This window comes from Mustela erminea, chromosome 6 (assembly GCF_009829155.1).
Source record: "Mustela erminea isolate mMusErm1 chromosome 6, mMusErm1.Pri, whole genome shotgun sequence".
NCBI lineage: Eukaryota > Metazoa > Chordata > Mammalia > Carnivora > Mustelidae > Mustela > Mustela erminea.
In genome coordinates, this window is record NC_045619.1 from 55,808,115 (window position 1) to 55,832,324 (window position 24,210).

The 24,210-nt window shown below is 42.6% G+C and overlaps 1 protein-coding gene across 7 annotated transcripts in view; it reads right to left on the reverse strand.

Moving 5' to 3' along the window:
- Positions 1-23,800, reverse strand: part of GPR19 (G protein-coupled receptor 19) — a 36,766-nt gene extending 12,966 nt beyond the window's left edge. For 2 of the 7 annotated variants that reach the window (XM_032347349.1, XM_032347352.1), the window contains exons 1-3: positions 23,476-23,747; positions 22,976-23,030; positions 9,543-9,699 (exon numbers count right to left, since the gene is read on the reverse strand). The gene's annotated coding sequence lies outside the window, so the exon portion shown is untranslated. Of the gene's footprint in view, positions 1-8,407; positions 8,553-9,542; positions 9,700-17,146; positions 17,217-22,975; positions 23,031-23,355; positions 23,748-23,782 lie in introns of those variants that run through there. The other 5 variants (XM_032347356.1, XM_032347355.1, XM_032347351.1 and 2 more) reach the window with 4 other exon arrangements.
- Between the last annotated feature and the right edge of the window lie 410 nt (positions 23,801-24,210).

Consider the following 24,210-nt stretch of genomic DNA (forward strand, 5'->3'; position numbering starts at 1 on the left):
AGAGCTAAAGAGCAGAGCATGGCAGGAGGGCCTGCTTTGGGGCTGGATGGTCAAGGAAGCAATGGAAGCAGTAGAAGCCAAAACAGAGAAGAACAGGGCCATCTATGGTAGCCTCTCTAAGATTCCTCCTGTAGACAGATGACAGGACATGGAAACCAAGTCACCAAGCTGCCTTGGATCCCCAGCCAGTTTTCAGATCCTGAGCAAAGTTTCAGACTCCTTGAGGCCTGGCCTTAGGGCTTGTTATAGGCTGCTTCCCTTGAGGAAACTCAGACTTCTCTGCAGTCCAAAGAACCTATCACATGGTGGGGGATGGGGTGGGGAAGAGAAAAAAAGGGGCAAGTGGGCCCTGGAGGGACAAAGCGCCTCTGGAAACTTCCTTGCACTCTTGTACAAGATGTGTTCCTCTATTCTCCCATCCCACTCCACACTGCATCATCATTGGGTCATTTAAGCAGGAAGCAAAGAATGCCTTCGTTTCTGCTTAGGGGAGGAAGGAAGCGGGCGGAGGAGGGGAAAGGAGGAGGTCTGACTCACTCCCCTGCAGGTCACTGCTCCACGGAGTCAGGGCTGTCCAATAATAACTGCAACTGGATGACTCCCGCACATCGTACAGAGGCAAGATAAGTCACTGGGGGTATTGATCTGTGCTGTGCTTCTTGTTGAGATTCTTTCCTATTCCCTTCTGAGAATGAACCCAGACCCTAAATGCTGCCTTGTCTTGGAGGAGAGTCGTATCACTGGGCCCAAGACAACCGTGTCCTTGGCTTTCAATTCCTGGAGGCTGAGTTCTCTGAGGGGGATTTCTACAGAGTGTAGGAGGAAGAAACAAGGATGTCGGAACCAGGATGTGGCTGTGGCCCCTGGAGTCATGCAAAAGGCAGGCCTGGATGGTCACAAGAGATCTTTTTGGGGATGATGAAAAGGTTCTGAAATTCGATTATGGTTGTGCAACTCTGTAAATATAACAAAAATCACTGCCTTGTACACTATTATGAGTGGGTGTTATGCTATACAAATAGAGTGGGCCTGGGACCCTTGCCTCACTTCCCCACTGCACTCCAGGTAAGTGACAAGTGGTAATGGAGGAGTGCAGCAGAGGGGCTGGATCCAAAGACTTCCTGGCAGAAAGTAGAGTCCACTGCCCCAAGGCGGGTACCAAAGCCGCGATCTCCCAGCTTTCAAGCATACACGCCACCTCAGACCATAATTATACCTCTGCCATGATCAGAGGGGATCCAAGGTTAGAGGGACCACCCATATATTTTGCTGGGTTTGCAAGCCCCAGGACCTAGGAAGAGGAAGAGAATCCCAGAAATGCTTGTCACTGACTTTCCCATTAGCCTGAAAGGATAGAACCCTGCTGTTATTTAAAGGAAGTAATGTATGTAGTAGGCAGACTGGCCTCCTAAAGATGTCCATGCCACACAGCAAAAGGGACTCTGCATATATAATTAAGGTTATGAAACTTAAAATGGGAAGATTATCCTGGACTATCCAGGTGGCCACAAACTAACGAGCCCTTAAAAAAGAGGATCCTCTCTGGTTAGAAGCAGAGAGATGAGGCAAAAGAAGTCAGAGAATGATTTCAAGCATGAGAAAGAGCAGACATGCTGGCTCTGAGATCCAGGAGCTCCGATGCGATAACCAGGGAGAGGCCACTAGTTGTTACAGATGGCCTCAACTAACAGCCATCCAGAAAATGCGACCTTAGTCCTACAACCACAAGGCACTGGATTTTGCCAACCACTGCAAAGAGCCTCCAGGAGGAGTCATCCTCTAAGTAACACAGTCCTGCCAACACCTTGATTTCAGCCTATGAGACTCAAAGCAGAGAAACCAGCCAACCCACCCAGACTTCTGACCTGCAGAACTGCAATATAAGAAATAACTGTTATTTTAAGCCATTAAATTTGTGCTACTTTGTTCTGCAGTAATAAAAACTAATTCAATATAGCCATTTCTTTGATAATTCAGTGTGAACATTAAAATTCATACCAGCCATCCTACCACTACCTTCCACTACCCCCCAGCATCGAGAATATCAGAAACCTTGAGAAGCTCAAACAGTATAGCGCTTTCTGGTTTACCTTAAACATGGGACTGGGGGCTAAGAAACCTGGGCTCTAATACTGAATATAAGCACTGAACAGCAAGACAAGAGACACAGGTCTTACTTCTATATCACAGTAAGGACCTTAAGTAAATCAACCTCTCAAAATCTCCATTTCCATGGCTATAACATATGTGAGTTGGTCGAGATGATTTCTGAAGTCCTTTTAGCGTTATGAACTAAAACTGATAGGTAGACATTGTGATGAGCAACACACATTTGTTTAATTTATAACTCACTACCTTCACCTGGCAGAGAGCTCACCCCAAGAGTGCATTTCGGTGGGAGGAGAGGGATGCTAGTTAGGGCTGCTGGGGCTTCTGTGAGCTTCTGATATCCAAGATCTGATATCCTTTGGGTCTCCAAAGGAGGGATGAATTTTCCCTAGAGGCCAGCTAAGCAACCCTCCCCAACAACTCTGGTAATTATTCTGGAAGTGCCAACAATCTCTGACTGAAGATTCCCTGCAAGAAGGGGTCTGGTCAGCTGTGTCTGTCTGCCTTTCTATCTACTACCAAGCTTCTCAGAGGGGAGAGACACTTACTAGAACCCCTGGCTATCCTCTACCAACTTCCCACACCTCTCTTTCCAGTATGGAGTCTTTCGAATTCAGAAGTAGACAGTTTGGCCAAGGCATATGCACCTCCCCAAATTCAATTTAATTCATTACCACAGACATTTTTTTTTAAATAGTAGCTGTGTGCTCGCTGAGTCTAAAGTAGAGGGAAACAGCTGTTTTGGAGGTAAGCATTTAGTTTCATTTTTCAAGCTCGGATTTCAGTATCAACATCTCTAGTTGCGCAACTTAAATAAGAAAGAAGCAAGGAGACAAAGACCAGACACATCACACTCAAAGCAAAGAACTACAGAGATGCAATTTACAGGAATTTGAAAAGAAGGTGAAGTTGTTGTTAAGCACGGAGTACAAACTCTACACAGAGAGTTACTAAGAACTCTGATTTTCAGAAGTATATTCTGTCTCACAGCAACACACAGGGTAAATTTTGATCCACACCACTATTGTCAGTCAGGGTGTCCTGAGAAAGCAAACCTTTAAGTTCATAGAGCAGAAGTTAGATTTGAATTTGCTTTGAATGTGCATTTTTCATGGACAAATTATGCAACTGTATGTAGTCAGTTGTCACTGAAAATATGTTGAATGTGGGGTGCCTGGGTGGCTCAGTTGGTTAAGCCATTGCCTTAGGCTCAGGTCATGATTCCGGGGTTCCGGGATCAAGTCCCGCATCAGGCTCCCGGCTCTGCCGCAAGTCTGCTTCTCCCTCTGACCTTCTTCCCTTCTCATGCTGTCTCTCACTCTTTTTTTCTCTCTCAAATAAATAAATAAGAATCTTTTTAAAAAAATGTTGAATGTGTATTTGCATGTTTCACATGGTTAATATATATTTTAGTACTATATATTTTTAGACATCTGTTCAGCTAAAATGACATTGCTCTCTTCTCTCAGTGCTTCTTACTTTAATCCGCTCTGCGCATCAGTCATTGTTGACCCAAATCATCAACACCAGGCATTTTTAGCCTTTCTTCCTCAGAGACAGATGTGACAAATGTGTTCATATATGCAACACACTCCTAGAGAAATACCCAGAAATTATGTGCAACTCTAGGAGCTTGACCTGTACCTCTAACACCAGGTCCTCAACCTAAGAAAGCATGTGGAAAAGAACATTATTATGTAAATATCCTTAACTTTGTCCTAATTAATTAAAAAAAAATCACTAGCAAATCTTGGTATTTGATTTATTAGCAAGCAATTATTTGCAACAGACATCCTTTGTTTGGGACATATTTTGACACCATGGTTGATAAGCACAGTCCACTATACCGTAAGTGTACAGTGTACACGTGAAGTCTGAATTCTTTTTTTTTAAAGATTTATTTATTTATTTGAGAGAAAGAACTTGAGAGAGAGCACAAGCTAGGGGAGGGGCAACAGGAGAGGGAGAATCTTAAGCAGACTCCCCACTGTGTATGGAGGCTGAAGCAGGGCTCAATCTCAGAACCCTGAGATCATGACTTGAGCCGAAATCAAGAGTCAGACACTAAACTGACTGAACCACCCTAGTGTCCCTGAAATCTGAATTCTTGAAGGCTAAGGGTACCTATCACAGAGAATGGAGGAAAAAGACTGTAAGAGACAGAAATATGGTTATTTTTCAAACTGGGCAATGATGGGATACTATAAACCTATTATAAAAGTCTATTAAGGAGCATTTTTCTGGAAGTAACTAATCTCCTACCTATGATCTATAAAGCCACTGATATTCCAGAAGGTTTCATAGGCTGCACCCAAACTTGAAGGCATGCTTCCTTCTTTAGATGTGGAAGAAAATAACTTTTTGCAGATTTTTTTTTAAAGATTTTATTTGACAGAGAGAGATCACAAGTAGGCAGAGAGGCAAGCAGAGAGAGAGAGAGAGAGAGAGGGAGGAGGAAGCAGGCTCCCCGCCTAGCAGAGAGCCCGATGTGGGACTCGATTCCAGGACCCTGAGATCACGACCTGAGCTGAAGGCAGAGGTTTAACCCACTGAGCCACCCAGGCAGCCCAATTTTTGCAGATCTTAAATATGAAGAGGTTATATAATGCAGTGATTAGGAGTATGGGCTCTTAGAGCTGTGGTTCACAGATCGTTCTGCCTCCCAGGGGACATCTGGCAATGTCTGAAGACATTCTCGATGTCACACCTGGGGAAGGAGGGTGTTACTGACATCCAGTAGGTAGAGGGCAGGGACGCTGCTAACCATTCTAGAGTGAAGTCAGATAGCCTCCCGTAACACAGATGTAAGCTGGCCCCAATACTAACAGTGCTGATGTTGAGAAACCCTCCTGTAAAGCAGCCTGCCTGGGTTTCAGGTCACTTAATACTTTGTAACCTCTACCAAGTTACTTAACATCTTTGTCCTTATTGTCTTTACCAATGAAATTAGGATAATAATGGTACCCATCTCATTGATTTGTTGTGAGAATAAAATAAATGATGCAAGAAAGAAGCTAAGAACAATGTCTGAAATAAAAGGAGTGCTCAACAAATGTTTACTTTCCTTATCACTGAATGCACTGAGAAAGACTGAGAAAGAAATATACAAAAATTTTAACAGTGGTGGTTTCTAGGTGGCAAGATCATGACTGATTTTTATTTCACTTCTTGTTTTTGTTTTGTTTTTTTAATATTTTATTTGTTTGTTTGACACAAAGAGAGAGAGAGAGAGAGAGACTGAGCACAAGCAGGGGGAGCAGCAGGCAGGGGAGAAGCAAACTCCGCACTGAGTAAGGAGCCTAACATGGGGCTCGATCCCAGGACCCTGGGATCATGACCTGGGCCGAAGCAGTCGCACAACCAACTGGGTCCTTGTGTGTGTGTGTGTGTGTGTGTGTGTGTGTGTTTAGGATTTTCATTTATTTGAGAGCGAGACAGAACTCGAATGGGGAAGGGCAGAAGAGGAAGGAAGAAAGAATCTGAAACAGATTCCACACTGAGCACAGAACACGTGCAGCTCAATCCCACAACCATGAGATTATGACCTGAGCTGAAAGCAGGCGCCTGACACTTAACTGACTGAGCCATCCAGGTGCCCCTATTTTCATTACACCTCTCCATTTCTCTTCATTTCCCAAATTTTCTACAACTGTATTTATATTAACCTAATATCCAAAAACGTATATATTTTTAAAGAATGCAGAGGAAAGAACTTTACTTGTCACAGAGCGGAAAGAGCACAGAATTCAGATCCTGGCTCTATGTTGTGTGGGACTTCAGGCAGGTTGGTTAAATGTCTCTGAGCTTCAGTTTTCTGATCAGAAATTGGGGCTAATAACCTATATCGCAGAATCTCTACCAGGATTTCACATGCAGACATCCAGTGCCTAGGAAAGTATGTCAAATGAGAGGCTCCATGAGATGATGGCTTCAAAAGTTTAGCTGAGGGAATATGCCCCCATAAACAGGAAAATATATTTATTATGGCACCCCTATTTTACTTTTGAAACTGTCCTCTTGGAGAGACCACCTCTCAGCTCGTGCCATTTTTTTGCCTTGGTTCATAAAGGAGAAGTTGTATCCATACTCTGGTTCTTCTGTCTATCCCCTCCTCCTTCCCTTCACATATGCTAGGAAATGATCCAGTCAGTGGGCTGGCAAGGCCTGACTCGGGTGGCAGGGTTTACTGGCAGTGGGCAAGTGACTGTGCCTGAAAGGCAGGACCCAGGCCTCACTTTCTCATATCTACTCCCCATGCTCACTGCCGCACCCTTTCTATCTCGTCTTTCATTCCAAGTCTCCAAGTGGAAAGCACACTTGGCAAGGCCTCTCCATAAAGGGACACCTCTCTACTTTCTCTCTCTGTTGGATCTTCTCCTGTTAGGCTAGTTGAGCAGAGCTGGGAGATTTGAGAGAGAAGAGTAGGAAGCCCAGCAAGGCTTCCAGACCTCAGCCTGTAGAGGACACCAGGCCGGCTTCTTTGGGCAGCCCTGCAGGAGCGTGGTGGGCATGCAGCTTGTGCTCCTACTGGGTTGCCTGCAGAGCTGTTTCTTCTGCACAACTCACTCAGCAGGTAACACTGGAGGTAAGGAGGATGAGTGGATAGAATTTAAGGACCCATACCTTATCTACAAACCCTATTCTTCCTCTCCTTAGTGACTTAATTAGACAGGAATAATATAACAGGTATATTTGTGATTATCAAGAGAAGTGACTTTTTTTTTTTTTTCAAATATTTTTTAACATAATCTCTACACCCAGTGTGGGGCTCGGATTCATGAGCCCAAGATCAAGAGTTACACAGGAGCTCCAAGAGAGAGGACTATTCTAACCCCAGTTAGCCTGCTAACTTGAATTCAAATCCTAAGCAACATTTCCAGATACCTTGAGACAATCTTTAACACTAGAGTCCTAGCTGCCATGGTTTGGGAAAGGCAGCCTGGCTCCAATCTACTCTAATACTAAGGATCCCAGGGTTCTCTGGGGAGGAGTCTACAGTCCTGTGAGCTCTTGGTTCAGCATTCTGAGGACTGGGAGCCACAGCTGATTAGGAGAGGCCTGCCTGGGGCAAGAATTGACTTCAACATGTTCAATCTCAACCCAAGGTGAACTATTTCAAGTGTTGGGAGATGGTGCCAGGCAAACGCCACAAGAAAATGAGATTGTTAGGGTGCCTCTATATCCAGATATAAATACAAATACCAAGAGAACTTCATTCTAAAGATAATATAAAATGTCAGGGGGATTCATAATCCCCAGGAAAGAATTTATGGATACTTCTTGAACTCTAGTGTGCCACTGCTTCAGAGTCAGTCAGACTAGCATATATAAATTTCAGACATAATTCTGGTTGTTACCCCGGTCTCTCCTACTCCATTGTCCTCCCTATGAGCACATGCAGAACAAAACAGGCATGGGCCCCTATACAGGCCCCGGCCGAATGCTTTACAGAACTTCCACAAATGGGTATTGAAAGCTTACCATAAACCAGGCCTAGTGCTAAGTGCTAGAAACCTGACGATAGAAGCTATGGTCCCTTTGCTCAAGAAGCTCACTTCAGGAGACTATAATAGTGTAAATGTGGTACTTGTCCCAGGGAAACAGATTTCAGCAGGGATGCAGGGTTTAATATAAAGGACCAAAGTTCAGTATTGTGGGGGACCTAACCACTCTTCAAAGTATTCTTCAATGAAACCCTGAAGGGAAATACCTCATTTAGTAAAGAATTTCACAAATTTTATATTTCTATCCCTTTTTTTTTCTCCTTATACCTTTAACCTAGTAACTTCCCTTAGTTTTCCTATAGCATATAAGAATGAGATCAGTCATCGTTTATTGTCAAGAAGGGAAACTATACAGACCATGGAAGAAATATCTATATTTCAGAAATTTCTAGAAGTTAAGAAAAAAAAAGCTTCCTTTTTCCCTTAAAACCTAAAATAATTTGCAAAGAGAGTAAATCTATTCCCTTGAAATATGGTAATATTATTTTAAAGCAACAAATCCAGTCCATTCAATACCACAGTTTGTATTCATAATTTTTAGAAGTTGTTAATCTATTTATTTTACTGTGAAAACCAAGTAAGTGCTTTTTAAAGATAGTATGTTTAGGCTGGTATTGTTACTAGGTTCAGCGGATAAAAGAATGTTAAGTTCAATTTAAAAAAAAATCAACCATGATGTAATTCTAGATTTCTTTTTTGCCTTTGGACATCATCTGGTCACCATAGTAACACAGTATTTTACTACCAGATATCTATACAGCTCAAAGGGAAGAGAAGAACAGGCAATTACTTACTGGGGTATTTAGGGGTACAGAAGATGACTATTGGGATAATTTAATATATAAATATAGATTCCACTGGAGATCTGTCTCAGCCAGGCAAGCTGATTTGATCTTCTAGTAGCGTCAGCTGACAAAATTTGTAGCCAAATCAACTGTTGACATCATTTGAAATAACACAAACAGGGAAGAAGCATAGGTTAGGTTAGGAGTTAAACTCATGAACTCTGAGGTCAAGTTTCTTGGGTCCAAATACTGTTTCTAGTATTTGCTAGCTGTGTGATCTTGGGAATATTCCCTAACTTCTCTGTGCCTTAGTTTTTTCATTACCAAAATGTGAGTACTAATACCTCCCCCAGAGGGTTACTATAAGGATTAAATTACAGATTATTTGTGCTTATAATGACGTCTCACACACAGCAAGAACTTTGTTAAGTATTTGTCAAAGATGAAATAAAATTTAAATTTGCTAGCTTCCCTCATAGTGCTGGGTAGAAACGGTCAAAGATACCAAGATTTGAGTACATGACAGATTATTTTAACCTGTAACTTTGGAAGATTCTTTTGAGAACTTCCTGGGAGCCTTCTTGAGAGCTACTCTGTAAGATTTGGAAGTCAGTGGTACTCTACTATCCCAAACCAGAGACGGAAAAAATCATAAGCTCTTCTGGTATCAGGAACATCAGAAGGCAGACAATTGCACAGCACAAAGAAACAGCATGCCTGCCCACTCAGGCTCCCTAAGCCACTGCCAATCACCTTTGGGAACACGGGCACAGAATAAGCAACTAAAAATGGAGAAAACAAGATTTTATGGCAGGGACAAAGAAATTTAGTTGATTTCAGTAATATTATTTGTTTCCTCTTTCCAGGACTCAAAGAAAAAAATCATTTTCATCAATTAGTGCTTTGTTTTATTAATTATCACTATACATAATTTCCATCAATTTTTCTTCAGGGGCACTTACTCTGGTGAATCAATTCATTTTACAGAACTACCTAAGCATCTTTTCTAGACCTGTAACAAATCTAAAGCCCCCTAACCAAATCTAAGCCAGGAAAAAAATCTCCGAATTGCCTGGAAAAAAGAAGGTATCATGTCCTGTAAGCCAAATTTCAGCCGCGATACCACGGGATCCCTGGCACATACCTTCATCTGGACTTGATTTCAGAGACGGTCTCCTTGGGTCTTCTCGGTCAGGAACAACCCTCGCATAGGAGTTTGGAGAATGCCATACACCACCGGGAAAGCTTGGGAGCACATTCATTTCTGTCCTCTGCCTTCCCCTTGGCTCATAGCCTGCTTCCTGGTAGGAAGACAAGATGACGCTGTGCTGGGTTGACTGTTAAACCATCTTCCCGCCCCCAGCCCCACTCTCTTGGTGCCCCTCCCTTCTCCTTTCCAAGGCTCTGGAATGTGTCACATGGGAAATGGATCATGTGGCTCAAGGGGAGAATGTGGCCATCTTCTATCTCCCTTCCCCCACTTTTCCTTTCAGGAGCAAAAGCAGCAGAAATCTCTGACCTGATTGGCTCTGACCAAAAATCTCCATATGAAAAGGAGAAAATTCACCAAACCTCAAGGCTTCTCCACTTTCTTTTTTGTTTTATTTTTCATCTGAACATTTTATTCTGGACATTCAGGGATGCTTGGTAGGGAGTGAAATGTTACTTTCCTCCCAGCCTCTTTCTTTCTTTCTTATCATCAACACCCTAACACGACAAGGTGTTCCCTCACTTCCCTCTGGAGCCCCCTTAGCACATCTGAGACAACTGAGTGTTCAGCACCAAGGACAGCATTACACCCCTTTCAGCATTCATTAAAACCATTTGTCTATTTCATCCTCACGTAAATAAAGATATTTTAAAAATATTTCTCTGAGGTCTTATGTCCAACTATAAATCAGGCTGTATAATTAGGGCTCTGACTGCCCCTACTATCAACTTATTGCTACCTTATAAATACAATTTTTACATATCATTAAACCCCCAAATCCCATGCCTATATCTACCTCCCAGTCCCCATTCTACCACCCATCCCCACCCCTTAGATACACTCCATGTTTTGGGGGAAGGGGAAATTCTCATAACACAGTTTACTATATGCCCATATATCTATGCTTATGTACAAAACAAAACACAGAAACACATAAGATTTTTTTTTTTTAGTATATATGTCAAGACGTCCTTAGCCCCATTCCTAGGCCTCAGGCAGAGCTGAATTAGAGAGGCTGGGAGGGAGTCTGGTGGAAGCTGTTTTGTGCAGGGTCTATCCTGCTTTGCTGACGTCCCTGTTGCCATGGTGCTAGGTAACTGCTGAAGGGGATGATTTCTTTCAGAACCGGTCACCATGGGACCCTGCTGACTAAAGAAAGGGAGTGGGAAAAAGACTGAATTGCTGAGGAGGGCTTTCAATTAGCATTTTCAGAGCCAAATTTACCTAAAATTCAGTAAGCTCTTTCCTTACTGAATTGCTGCTGACCCTAAATCTCAAAAGCATTCTGGAAATTAGTATGGACACTGTGATGGTCACTCCCCCATATTCCACTGCTTCTTTCCCCTAAAGGTCTATTTAGGTGCAACTGAATGAAAATGCCAGCTTCACAGAACGACTGTGGAGTGCCATCCCAGAGTAGGAGGAAAGGACATAGGAACCAATTTCCCCTCACGTTGGGGCTTCTGACTTTTATGACACCATTTACCGGAGTCCCAACAGCCTTAATTGGGAGATGCTTTAGAACCACACCTGGGCACCTGGGTGGCTCAGTGGGTTAAAGCCTCTGCCTTCGGCCCAGGTCGTGATCCCAGGGTCCTGGGATCGAGCCCTGCATCGGGCTCTCTGCTCAGCGGGGAGCCTGCTTCCTCCTTCTCTCTCTCTCTCTGCCTGCCTCTCAGCCTGCTTGTGGTCTCTGTCGGTCGGATAAATAAATAAAATCTTAAAAAAAAAAAAGAACCACACCTGACTGCTGACACAAGGAACAATTTGCGAATGCTTTACAATGTTATGGGAGAAATGACAAATATTTTTTAATGTGAGCTGCTGATTTATTTTGAATAAAAATAAACTTGATTAGTTCAAGGTCAATCCTTTGGATAGATTTTGGACTACCCCAAATCAGGAATTTAAGCTAGCTTTACGTTTGTCTCATTAGGCTGGCATAAAACCGATTGTTTTAACTCAGAGTCCTTAGCATGGCAATTCTAAATATTATTTTTGGCGGGCAAAAACACTTTCAATATGCAGGAATGAAAATTCTGTTAAAAAAAAAAAGAGAGAGAGAGAGAGAGATTTCACAGGGAGCTGGAGTATAATTTCAAGAAATCAAAGTTCCTTCCTTGCTCAACATTCACATCTTAAGACATATTTATTTCTTTTATTTTAGAAGAAAAGTCAGGTTAATTCCAGTTTTTCTATATAAGACTCATAGAAGATTTCAACTCTGCTAATTCTGATGCTTGGTGCTTTCAGAAAATTCATTTATCAGGAAAGATGGAGAGGTGTCTGAAGAAATTCTTAGAGAGCCAGCAGGATGGTGACTTCAATATCATTTCCCTTTTCTTTGCCAGTAGTAATGACAAGAACAACACAAACAGCTAATATGTAACATGTCCCAGGTGTTTAGCACATGTCAGTCAGTCCTCCTACCAAACTGTGAGACAGATATTATAAGGAGCTCTCCTGTTTTATAAATGAGACTGAAGCTTCCAGAGGATAAGGAATATACTCTGAACTGCACAGCTAGTTAGTGTGGAACAAGACTTTGGAACTATTTAACCTGACTGAAGAGCAGGCACACTATACAATACTATTCTGCATCGTTAATAATGGACTAGACTAATAATGGACTAGACTAGACTAAATGGACTAGACTAAAATAACTTGTCAGTGTAATGTGATGTGGTTCACTACTAAGGGCTTCTGATAGGAGAAGTCAAAAAGATTGTTTCAAATTACTTGAGACAAAAAAAAAAAAAGACCAAATTATTCATTCCTTTTAGGATGACTGAATGTGTACATCACAGCTTAATGATAAATAACAATAATTTTTCAAAGAATCATAATCTAGAATATTATTAAGGATTTTTATAAAACATGTGGTATAATATACTAACTCTGCTTTAAAAAATCTTAAATTTGTAATCACCAATCTTATTCCTGGCCATTTGGAAGAAAATAAAAAGACAGTGTCCTCCATCCAAACTCCTAAAACTCCACAATACCTGTACTTGGGGTAATATTTTGAAAATGATTTATGTGATTTTTTTTTTTCTCCTTTGCCTGGGAATCAATTTGCCTTGGAAATAGGGAGTGTGGCACTATTTCAAGTTGCAAAAAGAATGGAAAGAAAGAAGGAATTAATATATTCAGCTTCTGAAATTCAAAACAGGAGTGTGCAGAAAAACAAAAGCCTTGAAATCCAGGCCGTTCTTTTGAAAGTCATTCTTGAAATTCCTTTATTTATGCCTTTACTTGTCATCAACCAAACATGAGAGAATTTGCTTAGAGTGTTCGGCACTCTAGAGAGGTCTTCAGACTGGGGCAGACAAAAACTTTCCAAGAGGTCCCAAAGCACACAGTTTAATGGGAACTAATTTCTAGATCCTCAACTTCCACAAGTATTATTTTTTTTTTAAAGATCATTTTAAATTTAATTTGACAGAGAGAGAGAGAGATCACAAGTAGGGAGAGAGACAGGCAGAGAGTGAGGGGGAAGCAGGCTCCCTGCTGAGCAGAGGCTGATGTGGGCTCAATCCCAGGACCCGAGACCATGATCTGAGCCAAAGGCAGAGGCTTAACGCACCAAACCACCCAGGCACCCCACAAGTACGTTTTCTAAAGCTGATTTTCCTGAAAACCTGTGCAGTCAGGATGCCATACTGATTCTTGGTTCCCACCTACTACTAGTTTTCCTTCTGTTCTACCATAGAAGGTGAACTCTCACTCACCTTTATCCTACAGTGGTACACAGCCTGAATTTAAAAAGCTCCTGGGAATCAAAGGAACACCTGGAAATACTGGGGATGCTCTTGAGATACCAGTGACCAGCCCCAATAATTGAGTGACAAACCCTATTAAAAATCGTGAGTTTTCTAATGGCTTTCAACAAAACTGAAAGCAAACCACTATCCAACCGGCCAAAGAGAGATTCATTAAAATAGTTTTCTTAAAAGAAAGTTCTTTTTATAGAAGAATGCCAGCTAATGAATGTAGAGTATAATAGCTAGGGCAGCATTTTTGCAGCGCCCAGTGAAATAACTTATTCAGGCAAGGACTAAAATGGGTATTGAAACCATCAGATGAAAAGTTTTTGAGAAAAGGTTGTAGATTATTTGCAAACTGCAAAGGGAAATGTATCTTTTTCCATGCTGAGACTGGAAGGTCACCATTTTAACCAGGTGACCAAATTTTTAGTATCACTAATAGTGAGACAACATGAAATTATGTGCCTAACAATGAAGCAATATGACCTACCCAACATTACTAATCAAGTATTCTTTCTAAAAAATGTTTAACCTGAGTCTAATCAAACCTCTGTTCACAATGTCTAGTTTTTTTTAAAGGCCAGGATTGAGAGAACAAGTTATAAAACATTATGAGGAAATAATTAGCCAAACAGAATACAGAATATTCTACAAGGGGACTCGACTGGACTTATCAAAAAGTCAGTGTCATGGGGCACCTGGGTGGCTCAGCTGGTTAAGTGTCTGACTCTTGACTTTAGCTCAGGTCATGATCTCAGCGTCGTGAGATTGAGCCCTGTGTCAACATGGAGCCTGCTTAAGATTCTCTTTCCCTTGCTTTGGTGAGTGCTGTGAAGTGTGTAAACCTGGTGATTCACAGACCTGTACCCCTGGGGATAAAAATATATGTTTATAAAAAATAAAAAATTTAAAATTAAAAAAAAAAAAAAAAGATTCTCTTTCCTTCTCCCTCTGTCCCCCTACCCCACGGCTCATATGCTCTCTTTAAAAAAAATAAAATAGGGGCACCTGGGTGGCTCAGTGGGTTAGCCTTGGGCTCAGGTCATGATTTCAGGGTCCTGGGATTGAGTCCTCCTTCCCCCTCTCTCTCTGCCTGCCTCTCTGCCTACTTGTGATCTCTGTCTTTCAAATAAATAAATAAAATATTTAAAATAAAATAAAAAATAATATTAAGTCAATGTCATGAAATAAGAATTAAAAAGTTGTGCTGTTAGAGATTCAGAGACTAAAGACCACAACAAAGGATTTGCTGAAATGCAGACTGGGAATGGAGAGAGAGTGGATATAAAGTAGCTATAAAATATTTTGGGGATAATCTGGGAAATTTGCATTGAGAAATGGACATTAGGTGATATCATGGAATTGTTTTCTGTATTAGGTGGGAGAAAGAAATTGTAGTTTATGGGAGAATTTTCTGATTCTTAGGAAATGCTGACATATTCAGAATAAAGTATCAAGACAAATACAAGTTACCCTCAAATCGTTCAACAATAAAATATATGTATGTACATAAACAAAAGGGGCAAGTAAATATAGCAAAACATTAACAATTGGTGAATCTAGGTGAAGAGCATATGGGTGTTTACTCTACTTATCTTTAAACTTTGGCAGCTGAATGAAAAAATAAACACTGCCCTATGGTAGAACAAGTACGTGCCACATAGAGTCTGGCCCTTTCCAGCTCAGGTTTAGTGAGAAAGAAAGAGAGATCAAGGAAAATAAAGCTGTCAGGAAACCAGGCCTGAGTTCTTTCTAGGCCAAAGTTGGATTTGAGTGTATTCATTTTCTACTGCAGCTATAACAAATTACCACAAACTTAGTGGCTTAAAACAATACAAATGTATCATCTTACAGTTCTGTAGGTTAGAAATCCAACATGGGTTTTACTGGACTAAAATCATGGTTATGGCAGGGCTGCATTCCTTTCTGGAAGATACAGAGAGAATCTATTTCCTTGCTTTTCCAGCCACCCACATTCCCTGGCTCAAAGCCCTCTTACTCTGTCTTTAAAACCAACAACTTTGTACCTTTCTAACCATTACACCATAGTCACATCTGCGTTTGACTCTGGTCTCAGACTGGAAAGTTTCTTTCAAGGACCCATGTCATTAGATTGGGCCCACCCAGATAATCCAGTATAATTTTCCCTCTCAAGGCCCTTAATTTAATCATATCTACAAAGTCCCTTTTATCTTGTAAGGTAATATATTCATGGGTTCCAGGGACTGGGACATGCATGTCACTACGGAGCCCTTATTCTGCATACCAGTGAGTTACCTCTGTGTTGAGAGGATCTCTGCCTCCAGGAGAGAGAGAGAGGAGTCAACTATCCTAAGCTGTCCTGTTCCACTGAAGCATGGAGTCTGAACTAACAGCCAGAGGGTCTGCCATGGCTAGGTGAGGTGACTCCACAGCAGGGGCCAAGAGGAAGCTGAGTCCACAAGGGGAAGTAGCCAGTACTCCCTGGGAGATCTGCCTAAAGCCAAAACCAGGTCATGAATTCACCAACTGCAGGCTTCAGCATCACAGACCAGAAAGTTCCCCAGCAATCGGGCCAACACGGGGTATCTTGTCAAAAACTGCCAGTACATACTCTAGGTCCAAAATGAAGCCAGTGAGTACCATCACTCTCACCAATTCCACAAGGATGTAATGTTACTGCTCTCCACCCTACCACCCTGTATAAATGGATGTTACCATTAGAGAAGATGTAGGACATCCTTGGTAGGCATTATGAAACATGAAACATTTTTATCCAAAGGAGACTTAAACTACTTAAAGGAATTATTTAAATAATGAAATTGAACTATATTAGAAACTAATTAGACACTTAGGATTTTTTCTTCCTGTAACCTAATCGGGGGGGGGGCCTATGTGTGTGTGGTTTTAAAACATCTCCACAAATTCTTTGATATTTCTCCCTTCAAACAGTGGTATCTAATACCACTCTCCTCAAATGTGGGCCTTCCTTAGTAGCCTATTTCCAGTGGAAAAAATGTGGCAGAAGGGGTTCTATGTAACTTCTGAAGCCAGACTGTAATAAGGATAGTTTCTGTCTGGCTCTCTAACATCTCAGATTACTCATTCTGGGGGAAGTCAGCCACCATGTCAGGACATTCAACCATCTTATGAAGGGGCCCACATATGGAAAACAGGCCTCTCACGACCAGCACCAAGGAGCAACCAGCTGAGTCAGTCGCCATGGCAGCAGATCCTTGTCAACATCAGGACTGCAGCTATGTTGCCAGACCCCAAGCCAGAACTGCCCAGCTAAGCTGCTCCCAAATTCCTGACCCACAAAATTAGGAGATAATGTTTATTAATGTTTTAAACTAGTAATATTTAGGGTATTTAGGGGGTTTTTAAAATAGATTTTATTTATTTTTCTGAGAGAGAGCAAGAGCAGGGGTGGGGCAAAGGGAAAGGAAGAAGCAGGCTCCCTGCTGAGCAGAGAGCTCACCGTGGTGCCCGATTCCAAGACCCCGGGGATTGTGACCCAAGCCGATGGCAGACACTCAACAGACTGAGCCACCCAGGCACCCCAGAGCCACCCAGGCACCCCAGTTTGAGGTTATTTTGTTTTACAGTAATAAATAATACACAGGTGAAAACTCTGGAATAAAAAACAAGATACCCACTCTTTCTAGGCATAGCTGAGGAGTAATAAGTGGAATAAGTATCCCTGCTACATATATGTGTTCCTTACATGGAAGGTATGTGGTTTCATGACGCCAAGACATTAGGAAGAGGAGAACACAATTAGCTACTTACAGTGTTATTTGGGAGGAAAAAAGAAGATTATAAAGATTCAGTAGAGCTGTACAGAACTCTAGAACAGGAAGATGGACCTTAGATGGGACTGAAATAAGGGACCAGAAAGCTGTCAGAGCCAAGACAGCCACTGACTCTCCGTCTTTCTCTATGAGGCTACAATGCCTATTGTCTCCTATTCCCTTTTCATTGGCTACATTCACCTGTTTCTCTTTTGATATCAGCTCACCCTGCATTACTGGCCCCCAAAGGCTGGGCCCAACAGGTCAAGATGTCTCTGAAACATGCATGACCTTACAAGCTCAATGCTCCTATCAAAGTAACCCAATCTCAATTAAAAACTGAACTACCATATGATCCAGCAATCCCATTTCTCAGAATATCTCAAAAGGAAATAAGATCAGTATCTTAAAGAGATATCTGCATCCCATATTCATCAAAGCATCATTTATAATAGCCAAGATACGGAAACAGTCTAAGTGTCTGTCAAAAGAGGAATGGATAAAGGAAATACAATACACACAGAGAAGTATTTTTCAGCCTTTAAAAAGAAGGAACTCCTGGGGCACCTGGGTGGCTCAGTGGGTTGGGCCGCTGCCTTCGGTTCAAGTCATGATATCGGGGTCCTGGGATCGACCCCCCGCATCAGGCTCTCTGCTCAGCAGGGAGTCTGCTTCTCTCTCTCTCTCTCCCTCTCTCTGCCTGCCTCTCTGCCTACTTGTGATCTCTGTCAAATAAATAAATTAAATCTTAAAAAAAAAAAAAAAAAGGAAGGAACTGCTGTCATTTGTGACAACATGGATGAACCTGGAGGACATCATACTAAGTGAAGTCAGACAGAAAGACAAATACTGCATGATCTCACTTATATGTCAAATCTAAAGAAGTCAAATTCCTAGTAACAGTGAATAAAACAGTGGTTACTGAGACTGGGAGCTGGGGAATATAGGGAGATTCTGGTCAAAGGGTACAAACTTTCAGTTATAAGATAAACTGTTATAAGTTATAAGATAAACTGGAGACCTAATATACAGCAGGGTGACTAGAGTTAACAATAATGTATCATATATTTGAAATTTGCTAAGATAGACTTCACATTTCCTTACCACACACATACAAATAATAACTATGTGATACAGATAAACTAATTAGCTTGACTGGTAATAATCTCATAACATATATGCATATCAAAACATCACACAGGGGGGGCCTGGGTGGCTCAGTGGGTTAAGCCGCTGCCTTCGGCTCAGGTCATGATCTCAGGGTCCTGGGATCGAGTCCCACATCGGGCTCTCTGCTCAGCAGGGAGCCTGCTTCCTCCTCTCTCTCTCTCTCTCTGCCTGCCTCTCTGCCTACTTGTGATTTCTCTCTGTCAAAAAAAAAAAAAATCTTTAAAAAAAAAAATCACACAGTACATCTTAAATATATACAATTTTTGTCAGTAAATTTCAGTAATTTCAGTAAAGCTGGGGACAAATACATGACCCAGTCTCTCAATGTTCTGATCTATATTCTTAGGAGGCAGAGTCTGTTGGACTCAGCCTAAGTCAGATACACAGCTAGATCCCATCAGTTGTAGGCAGCAGGATGGAGAGGAGTTCTCATACTACCGTCTCAGCACTCCATAATTGGCAAATTTTATAAAAGTGCAGGGCAAGGAGAGGGAGGAAATGAATGACAGAGGAAATGACTGGCATCTCAGTATGCATGTATGTGTTTTTACAATCCCATTAACTCTCCAGGGGTGAACCTGCCAACAGTCCAACTCTGAACTCACAACACCTGTGGCCTCCAGCCCCCCTCTATTGTAATCACCCACCTGGCTATGCACACCCTTCACTCTGCTTGTAGCTCTCCCACACACACACACTATGCTCTTTCCACAGCTGAGACTTGACACATGGTGTCCTCTGCCCTGTCCACCTTGGGAACATGTAGTCCTCTCTCAAATCCTGCTGGGTTTCATCCTGGGTGTGGTTCTATGTCCCTTTACCCCTACTCCCTCCAAAATAAGTTACTCGTATCTTCCTTTTTACTATAGTACTTCTTTAATCCTCACACATATTACTTCTGTCGTCGTATATATTATATTGCACTGTGTTCATAAATTCTTATAGGGAGGAATGTCATCCGGTTCATCCTAATACCTCCAGAATTAAAAAAACAAAGAAGGTACTCAACAATAATGTTCCAGCGCATTGAACAAACTTAATTTGGGGGACTAACTGAAAGCAACTTAATTCTTATTTTCCACTGACCCTGTGAAAATACTCTGTAAGGGTTGGTTTTTTCTCCCATCCCTGAATAAAAACTTAGGCAGTCCCATTCCTTTTTCTGGTAACTTTTAGTTAAGAAAAGTTAGTAACTAAAATATCCAGTCCAGGGCGCCTGGGTGGCTTAGTTGGTTAAGCATCTGCCTTCCGCTCAGGTCATGATTCCAGGATCCTGGGATCAGCCTACATCCGGCTCCCTGCTCAGCAGGGAGTCTGCTTCTCCCTCTCCCTGTGCCTGCCACTCCCCCTGATTGTGTTCTCTCTTCGTCAAATGAACAAACAAAATCTTTAAAAGAGTTATATATATCCAGTCCTGTGTCATAATCAAACTTTGCCACCTGACTTCAAGGCTTTCTCCCTCCTCCCAGTTTGTGCCTGCTACAGAGGGAAGCTTACATTTAGGAAAAGAGTGTGGCCACTTCTCCCTCCCTGACTTGTCTAACAACACTCCAGTAACTCCATTCAAATATTCTCTTCGAAACCCCTTTATCAGTCTTCATCTTGACTTTTTATGCCTTTGATAGGGGTGAGAGTTCAAGAATAGCCTCGTCAGGGGCGCCTGAGTGGCTCAGTGGGTTAAGCCACTGCCTTCGGCTTGGGTCATGATCTCAGGGTTCTGGGATCGAGTCCCGCATCGGGCTCTCTGCTCAGCAGGGAGCCTGCTTCCCTCTCTCTCTCTCTGCCTGCCTGTCTACTTGTGATTTCTCTCTGTCAAATAAATAAATAAAATCTTAAAAAAAAAAAAAAAAGAATAGCCTCGTCAGTTCTCACCCTCCTATAAATTACAAAAGACCTATAGAGCAGTCTGTGGTATTTCTTGTCAAAGAGCCTTGGCAGCCCTCCTATTTTAACATATTTTTTACAAAAGCTGGACTAAACTGTCACTGCTTGAGATTTTCCTATTTCTAACTTTCAACATGCTTCCCTCCTTACGCCAAGTCTCCTATCCTCCTACTCCATTCCACTCCTCACTTCGGCATATTCTGCTATTCTCCCACTTTATAAGCTTTCACTACTGACCCCTGCAGTCTGAATCCCTTGTCTCCTTATCTAGACAATAATGTTTACTCATTTCCCCAGTGCTCTCGCTAGGGACTAGACAAACTAATGCGCTTCTCAAAAAAAGGGACCCAATCAAAGACAGGCTACCCTGTGTGGCAGAAGAAATTCCTGGCCAGTACTGCTACAGTTGGGTCTAGGCACCCAAAGACTGAAGGAATATGTTGGTTTCAACTTCTGAACCACTTATATCCCTAGAAACTAAAGTCGTCCTACTAGAAAGTCACTTGTCTCTTAGAAGCTCAAATCCCTGAACCAGACATGCCATTCCTTCTGTTTCAAGAAATTCTTTATTCACTAAAAAGGTTACAAAAACAGGCTTGCATTTCCCCTTTCTTATTTGTTAGTACGAACAAAACTGTGTCGTGAGAACAGCCACAACAACCCTGATAGGTCTCATTGTCAATGGCCTGCTGCACGTGCTTTCCCACAAGCACCTTTCCACCAGAGAACACCCACATATACACACTGCAGTGATGTCATGATGCCCCTGCAACAGGGTAGATCCAGCTTATAAGAGGTCGCCTCACCCCACTATGGATATCAGTCCAACATTCACCACATGGTAAAGCAATAAAGACATCATCATCTGTGTTGCCTGTGCTAGCTCAAAGGATCAACTTGGGAGACTCAAAGTCCTCCATCTCTACAGCAAGGCCCATGTACTCCTGAGGTCTGTATTAATGACATCATCACCTGCCTTTCCCAAATCCGGATGTTTACCACATTCTTGTCATAGTGGCCTCTTTTCCTGAATATAGCCCACTATGCCCTAGTCATCTGCCCATCTTAAGCACTAGCCTTTATTCCTCTACAAATTTTTCAAATATATAGCCATACAGATAGACCTAAACCACAGGTCTAATTTTCTTCTCCTTCTTCTGGATGGAACTCCTCTTTTTCTTTTTTTTTTTTTTTTAAAGATTTTAGTTATTTATTTAAGAGAGAGAAAGATAGCTAGAGCAAGCTGGGGTGGAGGGTGGGGAGAGGGAGAGGGAGAAACAAGCTCCCCACTGAGCAGGGAGCCCCATGCAGAGGTTGCTGCCAGGACCCCAGGAACAGGACTTGAGCAGAAGGCAGATACTTAATCGACTGGGCCATCCAGGCGCCCTAGAGGGAGCTCTTTTTTTTTTTTTTTTTAAAGATTTTATTTATTTATTTGACAGACAGAGATCACAAGTAGGCAGAGAGGCAGGCAGAGAGAGAGAGAGGAGGAAGCAGGCTCCCCACTGAGCAGAGAGCCCGACGAGGGACTCGATCCCAGGACCCTGAGATCATGACCTGAGCCGAAGGCAGCGGCTTAACCCACTGAGCCACCCAGGCGCCCCCAGAGGGAGCTCTTAAAGCAGTGGTTCTAACTTTAGTAGCAAATGAGCTTTAAAAAATTACTCATGTCCAAACTCCACTACCAGAGATTCTATTTAATTGATTGAGGGGGCAGCTTGGGCATTTTTTAAACCTCCCCAGGTAATTCTAATGTGAAGGCAAGGTAGAGAACCTGTCTTAAATACAGATGGCTTTATGCTACATAGAGCTTCCATATTTGAGGGGCAGATAGCATGCATAAATGTGGGAGGCTCAGGGGAAGACACTTTCATTTGTTGATCATGAATTATATATCAAGTTCTATGTAGTAACTCAGGCAGCCTTCTAAATAGTACCTCATTTCATCTTTACAATCATCCTATGAGGTAGGCACTGTTATCCTTATTTTACAAAGAAGAAAACTGAGGCACAGGCAAGTCACACAGAGTAACTGGCATAATCAACCAAGGCAACCCCCAGATCTGATTTCCAATTTTACACACTTTCTGTGACACCACACTGAAATGTCATGCCTCCTACAGCTAGATGATCCCGCTTCCTAAAACAAGACACCTAACCTTTATCCCAGAAATCCTATTCTACTGCATCCATGAATTTTTTTCCTGGAACATTTCCCCACGAATGGCACACATAGAGCCCTGCTACCAGGTTGTACTTTAGGCTGCTAAAATGGAATGAAGTGCTCCAAGGGAAAACTTTTTAGGGAACTACCATGTAGGGTAGTTACTGGGTCTTTATTGAAGTACTTCCATTTTAAAATTCATACCTGGATCCTTTGTCCATCATTGCTGACTTAAATCCTGAAGCTTTCTCTATTACAGATGAAGCTATACTACCTACCTACACACCACTGCTTTGGTGGGCTAGTAAAATTATGTACTCTGTCCCTCCTCTGCCCTGTACACCATACAAGACACAAAAAAATCAACATAGAGTGGCTAAGCTGCCTAACATTGCTGCCAGTATCAAAATGGACTCCAATACCTAGCGAATTGGAAAGCTGGAACTAGAAGTATGTATTTTTGTAATGCACCAGTGGTATATCTAAGGGACGAAATTCCACCATTTCACAAAATTCACATTTCATTCTGGCTGAGGGATAGGGTGGGTGGGAGGTGGTAGGAACAAGGGGAGTTACTGGGAGAGAGTACTTCAGGTATCTGGGTGGTACCTTTCGGACGATGCAGGACAAAATCCAACGTTTGTGTGCAGGTGTCCCGTGTATCCTGCAAAAGAGGTAACATTAGTCAGGCAGATAACTCAAGGCAGTTCCCAAATCCCCGGTCCTGTGACCTTAAACTGTTCTTTCTAACCCTAACCTCAGCCCTTGTTCAGGACTATGGCTTTTAAGTTCCCCTTGTTCTACTCACTCAGGGACTTCCTAATTTTCATATTAAAAATCATGGCCTAATCCTTTATTCCTTTCTGTTTACGAACATGACTACTTTAAGGAACGTTCTCTACTGACAACAGTTGTCTTTTCTAGTCTCACCTCTCCCTTGTGCTGTATAGCTACTGCCTTCATTTATCATCTCCTTCCCACTGCATTACCTTAGTTCAGGCCAGTCTCCCTGAGTCTCCAGTAAGGGGAAAAAAAAATCTTGGCACCCTCAGATTTATTCCTTTAAGTGGCTCCCCGAGTTATCTTTCCAAACACATCAAAGTCATCACCCTCATTTTAAGACTGGGATCCGCTCCTCGACCCCGACTCCTTTACTGCTGGCTTGGCTGAAACTGGCTCTGACACAGAATTCACGGCCAATATATAATAACGAAAAGAAGGGACGACCACGCAGTAGTGCAGAGTTGTGACGGCAAAGTCTCAAAAGAACGTAGTGTCGTGCGCCTGAACACCGCCCCCTCCCACCCCCGCCACAGCTTTCTGGAGGGCCAGATTTAGTTTACTATTGACGTCGCGGAAAGTTTCAAAACTTTTTCGCGCTCCCAAGGATTACTCAGGGCGCATGCGCACACGTACCCGCGGACGTGCCTCTGTGCGCTCGGGAGATCTCGCGCGGTTTGAGGAAGCCCCGAGACTAGGAAGTGTTGTGGGGCGCGGTGCGCCCTTTCCCCATCTTCCCCCCATCCCCCACCCCCAAGCTGGGTGGATTTGTGCCGTAAACAAATAAAGGAGAATGAGACTCGGCGGCGAGAGCAAGCGAGGCTGGTACAACCAGCCACCAGGCTAGCGGCAAGTGTTCGGGGACGAGGAATTCTGCAGACTTCTCTGCAAGGCCCCGAAAGCCGCGCCTGTTCCTCGGTGGCGGGGGGGGGGAGCCAGAAATTAGTAAAAATAGAAAAGGCTAAGCACTTTGTCACCCTAAGCGGCGTTTTGTTTTGCTTTTTCACTTTAAACTTGACGAAAAATGCTCCAGGGGTTGCCAAGCCAGCGGTTGACCCTCCTGC